Raw genomic sequence first — 9,703 nt, forward strand, 5'->3', positions numbered from 1 at the left:
GAGTCATCCGTCGGTGTATGAACCTCCAGTAGCACGATGACCATTCACCGCTAGGCGGCCGCGGTTCGATTCCTCGATCGGACGTGAGAAGGTATGGGATCACCTACCCGACGACGGGGGTTTCCTCCGGGTTCTCCGGTTTACTCCCATAGTAAGACCACTCGCTCACTTCAATCCGTTCCAAAAGTGTGATTAATATAAGTTGATTTACAATTATTGTAAAATAGATAAAGTTTGAATTACAACCTTTCACGGTCAGCTGTATTTTGTCGTTATGTACCGCGACATGGGAAACATAACATAAGAACATCCTTCTCAGCATCAGATATTGACCAATTAATAATAATACTATGTCAATATGTGTCTTAAAGACCTTAATACAGCAAAGTCGAGTTCTCGCAATAAACACATGCATTTAAACATTACGAACCTTTAGCTTTTGAAGTCAGGAAATCAAACTAGCAAAATTGTCGACAACAGTTGCATGATAACGAATGTTAAGGCAAATTGTGTTAATTTTTCTCCGTCCTTCTATTCATATTTGTTTTGAAATTTGGTTAAATAGGATAAAATTTCAATGTCAAAATTATATTTGGTTTTGATTACGTAAGTAATACCAACTAACAGCTATGATTAGGTGATTAGAACATGTTTCATACCCATTATTTATTTAGTTTTCCTAAACGTGCGTGAAAATGCGTGAATGTTGACCTCTAAATTGTTCTCTCAACTCTTTGATAGGTAGACCCTAAATCGTTCTCTCAACTCTTTGATATGTAGACCCTAAATTGTTCTCTCAACTCTTTGATATGTAGACCCTAAATTGTTTCCTCAACTCTTTGATATGTTGACCTCTAAATTGTTCACCAACTCTTTGATATGTAACACATTTAAATTGTTCGCTAACTCTTTGATATGTAGACCTCTAAATTGTTCGCTAACTCTTTGATATGTAACACATCTAAATTGCTCGCTAACCCTTTGATATGTAACACCTCTAGATTGTTCTCTCAACTCTTTAATATGTAGACCCTAAATTGTTCGCTAACTCTTTGATCATCAATCGAATCATGAATCGCAAATTTAAAGTCATTTCTAGATCAGCGTTCGGGAAATAATGTATTCGCAAATGTGTCTTAAGATATATGTACTTGATGAAATATGGGGTTAACATTTGACCCCCATTTCAATTTGTTTTTATTTTTTCAACATTTGTAGATGCATGAAAATGAATCACAACCACATAAACGATTCGTCATTATTACTTCTGAAAGTTGTACAACTCTATTAGTGGATACATGTATATGAACATCTATATTCACTATAATACCATTTCAACCTTCAGTAGGTCTTCAGAAGATAGATTATTAGTGCTGCAGATAACTAAAAATCATGTATATGATATTGCACTTGTTTTATTATAAACAAAAATAGAAAATATATCGGTATTAAAAATAGAAATTGATAATAATCAAATCTTCATGATTATGGGATATTATACATCGGATATGCTTCACACGCTAAAAAAAGCAACATACCAGTTTTAAAATTTTCTCAAATTGGTTCTGTAGAAAGTATGTATTTATAGAAGTATAAATATAGACTGTGATTACAACTATACTAATTCAAGCTGACAAGATTGTTTACATTTTTAATTTGATGGACATTTTGCATGTTATTCTAATTACGCTTACCTCATGTATGTCAATATGACATACAATGTATTTGGTATCAAAATAACAGTAAACGTACACACTGTTAACTGTTATCAATGAATTTTTCAACATTAGCCTGTGAAAGTAATTTACCATTTTTTAGGGTATCCCCTTCATTCAACTTGGTGTTATGCAAGGAAAGCCATTACGACTATTGGTTGATATAATGATTTAATGATATAATGATTTATGCGATTATATTTTTATTTCATGTATCTACATATGGTGAAAAAATGAAAGAAATTGAAGTGGGGGCCGTCGCTAATGTTAAATCTCCATAGGCCTGACCCCACCTTTCCATGATGAATCAATGTCAATGACATATAACGACAGTATTTCCCAAGTATATGGCACAGAAGCTTACAAAGGAAATTTTGAAATGGCAGTGGTATGTGTTTTGTGAAAAACTAAAAGGTCGGCAACTCCACCACGAGGGAAAGGAACCTCAACTCATTTCAATTGACTAAAACACATTTATTCAAACTGACACGGCACATACTATATACGACCGTCAACAAAAACATTCGTCTTTAACCTACCGTGTCTCTCTAACGAATTTGTACCTCAAAACACAATAATCCGTGAACACATCGCAAACTTCGTCCTTCATAACAATATTTTGCAAACTGCTCCCTTAACCTGTCCAGATTCCTCATTTACATACGGGGTTGAAAGGTCAGGCGGTCGTCATATGGACTCTTTGGGGTGATCACCGCATACCCTTTTTTACGGGTACAGGAACATGACGTCGTTTGTGAGATCACTGACTTAATTAGAAGACATGCTTTTTATGTCAGTGATAGATCTTCTTTCCTTTTCTTCATCTGCACCATTTTGGTAGGTAAACTGCGTTTTAAAACCGAAAGATAGCAGGTACATTGACGGTGCTTAATAGCTTTGCTCAAGACATACGCTGGATGGCAGATGAGATTATCATTTTAATCTATACATGTACATAAACGCCCATGCTTATCTAAAGTTGTTCTCCATGAACTAGCAGTATATCGGTTGCTTGTTTCCAAAGTAATGAAACTTGGATGGGGTGGTAACTGATAGTTGTTTAACAATTTGTTTTTAAATTGAATCTATGTATGAATATGCCTACCTTCAATTAAAAAATTGATGGTCCACTTCATGACCAGTTAATAATATATAGACATAAGAAAATAACATCCCTTAATTTTCATTTTTCTAATCATTTTGGTTGATTTCGAAAAAAAGCATTCAACTCGGTGGCAGTTCATAGAAAACGAAACTGATTTTTTGTTTTTTTTGGACCAAGTATTAAACATTTGATTAAAACTCTAACAAAACATACATCATCAGTTATATTGAAAAATGGCTTCTTTTAAAAAAAAAATTATGTTATAAATATAGGCTGCAGACAAGGAGACCCTGTATCTCCATATATCTTCCTCATTGTTGCAGAAATTTTAAAATTTTTGTAAAAACATGATAATGTCAAAAGGATAGAAGAAAAAAATAAGCTCTCGCATTTTGCTTATGACACCACTTTACGGGTGCCCATGGTCAGTGTCAATTGATAATGAAGACAAGCTCAGAGGAATGTTTCATTCTAGGGAACCCCTAACTGACATCTGTTTATTCTCATTCTCAGCAAAGTCATCCTACATTTTTCCACCGATCTCTTAAAACATGACCACTATATGAAATTGTGTTTCCCTGAAAAACAACAACGATTCGACTGTTTTTCAAAAGTTCTTCCGCTGTGTTTGTTTCAGTATTCATTTTCCCCAGAGATCTCCATATTTTACCAATTTCTGTGAAGATTGGTTGCCTTTTTAGTCGTGATATGCTGTTGTGTTTACCCGAAACGATTTTTTGATCACACGAGTTTGGAAAGTTATTACACTTTGTTTGTTTCACCATTCATTTATTTGTCCACCTACATTTTTCAACTGATTTCTTTGAAACTTGGTAGACTTTATAATCATATGTAGTTGTGTTTGAATGAAAAAAAAATGATTCAATGTTTTTTTGCAAAAGCTACTGGCTTTTTTTATTTCTGTATTTGATTTTTTCTATTTATTTATTTTTGTTTTGTTGGCAATCTCATTTTTCGACTAATCACTTTGAAATTTGGAAGACATTATGATCCTGATACGAAGTTATGTCTACTTCAAAATAATTAAAATCGACTTTTTTTGCGAAAGTTCTTCCCCTTTGTTGATTTCGGTATTCGTTTCTTTGTCCAGAGATCTACATTTTCAACCACTTTCTTTGAAACTTTGTAGGCTTTATAATCATGATATGTTGGTGAGTGTTATAGAAAAGAATTTCGAAAAAGTTATAGACCCTTATTTATTTCATTGATTTTTGTCCGGAGAATTCCTCCTATATTTTCGACCAATATCTTTGCGACCGCTTCGAATCTCGATGATATGCTCGATTGCTGCATTGTCACCAACTTGGCTCTCCTTTTAACCCGGATTTGACATGAAATGAAGAGATGCTTATGACTCCTGAATCATCTTGTTTTTTGTTGTTGTTTTTTGTTTTGTTTTTTATCTGTTTTTTTTATAACTTTTAAAACGGTGTCCATGGGAGCCGTCATTTTGGGCGTACTTGCTGACTCGTAAGTTGAGATCATTATCCCTTCGAGCCGTTCTAAACACGTTTTTCTACCTAATATATCTCTTGACATTGCTTCACTTTAGGCCTTTTGATCTGGGCATTTACCCTTTCAGGAAATACATTTTCATATTATGACACTTTAATGTCCGCGAGGTTGTTTCATTAGACGTAGACGTTATGCCTGACGAAACTATACCTGATCTGGCTAGGATGTATTTGATTCATCTCTCACTTCCTGGTTGTATGAAAGACATGATCCATCAAATACACATAACATGGGATTCAGTAGCAAGAGACTGAAATGAAAGGAAACGATCTGCATCCATACAGTCGAAAGTTTAAATGTAATATAAGAAATATGCATTTTAATTGAATCATAGTTAGGATGGTAGTTTTGTATGAAGTTTGTCTCCATCACCCTATGTATTTCATTTCTTTAACGACACGATGCTCATTTTATTGCAATTGTAATAAAATAATAAAATATAAAAAGGAGCGCCTTTACGCATGTCTGGCTACGTGTGATGTGATATCAGGCCAACGCTGATTGGACTAAATGAGAGACCAATCCGAATAATGGAAGTCGTGATCAATTATTTGAATTTTAATGTAATTTAACTATCGGATTTTTCCAGTATTTACACAAATACTGGTGTATTATTTTGTTGCTTCGCAGTTCACTTCATTTGCACGAGGTTCACTTCCCTTCATCAGTCCATGCAAGCAACAAAATTGACAATCAATCCTTAATTGAAGAGAAAAGTAAATAGGATAAGATATCAGACATTGCCTATCTAAGTCTTCTCCTTAAAGCCACATACTCACGAAGAAACATATCAATGTTTACATTTTGAGCTTTAAAGAAGTTTCGGACTTGATACATACCTACCAGACTATGGTGACTCAGAAACTGAAAGAAAATGTGTATTCATGAAAGTTTACGGAGAATTCCCAAAAATAATAACTGTGCCTGCCGGACCAAGTTTCTCTGAAAATTAGCCCCACAATGCAACGGCGGGTTTTACAGTCCATACAAAATGGCGGAACGCTGCAAGCGTGGAACTGCGAAAACGCAGACAGATTCTGCCAAAAAAAGACACCAAAAGTGTGTGGAATCGGCAAAACTTGCCAATAATACGTTTATCAATTTGAAAGGAGTTTCTTAATATCGATGGTTATGTCATTATGTAAACAAAGAAAAGGGGAGAAAAACATCAACAGTTTTAAAAGACTGGTTGGATTCACACATTTGAGATTAAATTAAATTATCTTTGTAACGATTATATTTAGATAACAGGCATAATTTCTTATCTGGCACAGTACATGTATATTGATATCACGTTTGTCACAGAATTTGATATCAGTTATTAAGGAGAATTTGTTGAATTTCATTAAGCTGCCTTTTTAGCTGTGAGATAGACTGAATGTTACTAATATCTGCAGTCTAGTAATTTCATCAACCATGAATGAAAAAAAATCTTTTCGAAATAATTAACAGTACGACACAATGGGATCTAGTAATTCTTTTTTTTCGGAGGGTGTCTAAAGTTTCATCATAAATATATGTTTGAATAATTTCTCTTAAGTAATCTGGAGTTTCATTGTTCATTAGTTTATACATCAAAAAAGTTTCTGTTTATTGCTTCTGCAACTCAAAGTTCCCCAATCCTAATCCTTTGTATAATTTATCATGTGGTGTTCCACTACGTAGATCTGTAATTAGCGTTCCAGCTTCTGATTGTATAGATTACAATAAAAGTTTGAGCTAGTGTACAATTGTCCCACACAACATATGCGTATAAAAATATTCTTAAGATATTTATTCTTATAAATGCTTTTCTATAATTTCTAGATATGTGTTGGTTACATTTATCGAGCGAGATGTGTATGTGTTTTACTTTCAGCAATCGGTTCAATATAAAAAAAATCAATGAGAGGGTGATTCTTGTCAGTTTTCCTTGATAATATAACAGATTGAGTTTTAGTATTAAAAATTAGTGATGTCTGGCTACGTGTGATGTGATTGGATTAAATGAGAGATTAATCCGGATAATTGAGGTCAGGATCCATTATCTAAATGTTGAACTTTTGGGAAAGGGCTTAAATAATGTTGTTGTAATTTGTACTCAATCATATTTGCTTTGATTTATGGCAATAAAAATATGTTTAACCTAAATCCATTATGTTGATTCATTGTAGTTTAACTATCTGATTTTTTTTTTATCGCTTCTATTTACCTCTGGTAGATATTATCTTAGTCCTCTTACTTAACTATACATAATGTACTTGTTTATGAGTTTTACCCTTATACCTATATCTAGACTGGTTCAAAAACAAATCCTGAACCTGGCTACCACAGGGAATTTTCATCATGTTATGAAAGCTTTCACAAATGGAGGTCATCTGTATTATATACAAATATATCACAAACATTCTAATATAAATATATAATACAGATATATAAAAAAAATAATAACATTATTTATTTATTCATCTCAGTATAAAATCAATTTTACTGTTAATGACAGAATTTTATGTCATATCACTGGCCTGTTTTACAATGTCATACGGTCATGTCATGAATATCGGTAATAACACTGTTGTGTGAGGTTCAGTTTCATATGACGTACAGGTTATGTCTGGCGAAACTGTACCTGTTTGGACTCATCTCTCACTTCCTGGTTGTATGATGAAAGACGTGATCCATTAAATGCACATAACATGGGATTCAGTAGCAAGGGACTAAAAATGAAACGATCTGCAACCATACAGTCGAAAGTTTAAATGTAATATAAGAAATATGCATTTTAATTGAATCATAGTTAGGATGGTAGTTTTGTATGAAGTTTGTCTCCATCACCCTATGCATTTCATTTCTTTAACGACACGATGATCATTTTATTGCAATGGTAAAAAAATATAAAAAGGAGCGCCCTTACGCATGTCTGGCTACGTGTGATGTGATATCAGGCCAACGCTGATTGGACTAAATGAGAGACCAATCCGGATAATGGAAGTCGTGATCAATTATTTGAATTTTAATGTAACATAACTATCGGATTTTTCCAGTATTTACACAAACTTGTTTTCTAGACTGGTTATAAAACAAATCCTGAACCAGGTTGCCACAGAAACCTTTAACTATGTTATAAAAACTTGCGCAAATGGAGTTCATCTACATGTATATTGTATTCCAAAGATTTTAACGTTAGTACAAATATATATCACATACATTCTAATATAGATATATAATACCCATTTATAATACTGATATATAATATAAATTATAATATGAATAACATTGTAGCTCAGTATGAATTGGAGGATAATTGCAATGCCTTAGAGTGTTATCATCTTAATGGTTCTGTACTGGTGACAACATAAAACAACACGTCCGTCAGAGTGTTATCATCTTAATGGCTCTGTACTGGTTACAACATAACATCTTAATGGCTCTGTACTGGTGACAACATAAACATCTTAATGGCTCTGTACTGGTGACAACATAAACATCTTAATGGCTCTGTACTGGTTACAACATAACATCTTAATGGCTCTGTACTGGTTACAACATAACATCTTAATGGCTCTGTACTGGTGACAACATAAACATCTTAATGGCTCTGTACTGGTGACAACATAAACATCTTAATGGCTCTGTACTGGTGACAACATAACATCTTAATGGCTCTGTACTGGTGACAACATAAACATCTTAATGGCTCTGTACTGGTGACAACATAAACATCTTAATGGCTCTGTACTGGTTACAACATAACATGTTAATGGCTCTGTACTGGTGACAACATAACATCTTAATGGCTCTGTACTGGTGACAACATAAACATCTTAATGGCTCTGTACTGGTGACAACATAAACATCTTAATGGCTCTGTACTGGTGGCAACATAAGCATCTTAATGGCTCTGTACTGGTGACAACATAAACATCTTAATGGCTCTGTACTGGTGACAACATGAAACAACACGTCCGTCAGAGTGTTATCATCGTTATGACTTTGTACACGATCGTACAGAAGACACACAACACATAAGCATAGAGCCAAAATGAACTAAGCTTCACCATATTGCTGTCCAGTCTTTCTAGGACTATTCAATGATGTTGCTCAAAAGTGATTGTAGGAGGCGACTAAAAACTCTAAATAACTTAAAAGAAAAGTCAAAACCTGGTGGGGATTTGCAAAAGATTATTTCCATCTTTTAACAACTGGCCTGGATTCTGACATGTTAGTACATACACTGTAAGCAATATTTACATGAGAATATGGTTGATCACTACACGATGACAAAGTATTGTACTTGACCAGGTAAAAGACAAATTAACATGAGAGAGGATACCAGCACCGCATCATTTTGAATAAAGAGCTGTTACAGCTGCTTGATCAACAACCAAGCATCCATCATATTGTTTTTTTTAAATATCAGTTATAAAACATTTTAGATTTTTCTTTCTAAAGAGTATCTATGATTATTCAAAACCGAACTTGTGACGATGAGCTCCCGGCTTTGATGTATTAATTGATAGTCTAGAACTTTTACAATCAGAAATGCTGGGAGATTATATGGCTATTAGATATATCAATGGATGTTTGTTTAAACTTCGATGAGTTTTTTCCCCGGACTGTATATGCTTAACGTGTTATTAGATCCAAAATGGACAGGATATCGCATAGAATTCTACATCGATGAAGTAAGAAAATAACAAAATACAATTCTGTGCGTTTTATTTCATTTATTGAATTCGTTCCGAGACAACTGATTGAGCACTCTTCAGAAAACTTGCTGGGGTTCTTCTTAGATGTTATACCTAAACTCGACATGCTGTAGCAGATAACTTCATTATATAGATAACAACTGTAAACTCATACTCATAAACAGCCATGGTAGTTGCAATACTGATTTCACTGTTAAGGTTCAACAAGTGCCATACGAAGATGAAATTGGGGTTGCCATGAATTCAGTAATAATTTACATAATATTCAGATGCAAAGAAAAAAACATTGGACTTCATTTTAGAGTGCAGAGTGCTGTTAATTTATATAAGGCAACAGGGGGAAAGAGAGAGAGAGAGAGAGAGGAGGGTATGCATATGTATGCTGGAGATGATATTGCTACCAGACATGCTCAATGGAGAAAACAGTACATTTGACAACAACAAAATCTTTTAAAATACAATACAATATTGATTTACAACAATAATATAAACAGAATTTTGGAAACTACTGATATATGATATTGTTGCATATCATTTTTGTATTAAAAGGACTTTTAAAGTATTAGGATTGTTGAACCTTAGGGATTGAGTAGTAAGAGCTATGTAGCTACTATGAATATGCATGGACTTTTCTTCTTAATGTGTTTCCGTCATGTTAC

This window comes from Pecten maximus, chromosome 4 (genome assembly GCF_902652985.1).
Source record: "Pecten maximus chromosome 4, xPecMax1.1, whole genome shotgun sequence".
In the NCBI taxonomy this organism is placed as follows: Eukaryota; Metazoa; Mollusca; class Bivalvia; order Pectinida; family Pectinidae; genus Pecten; species Pecten maximus.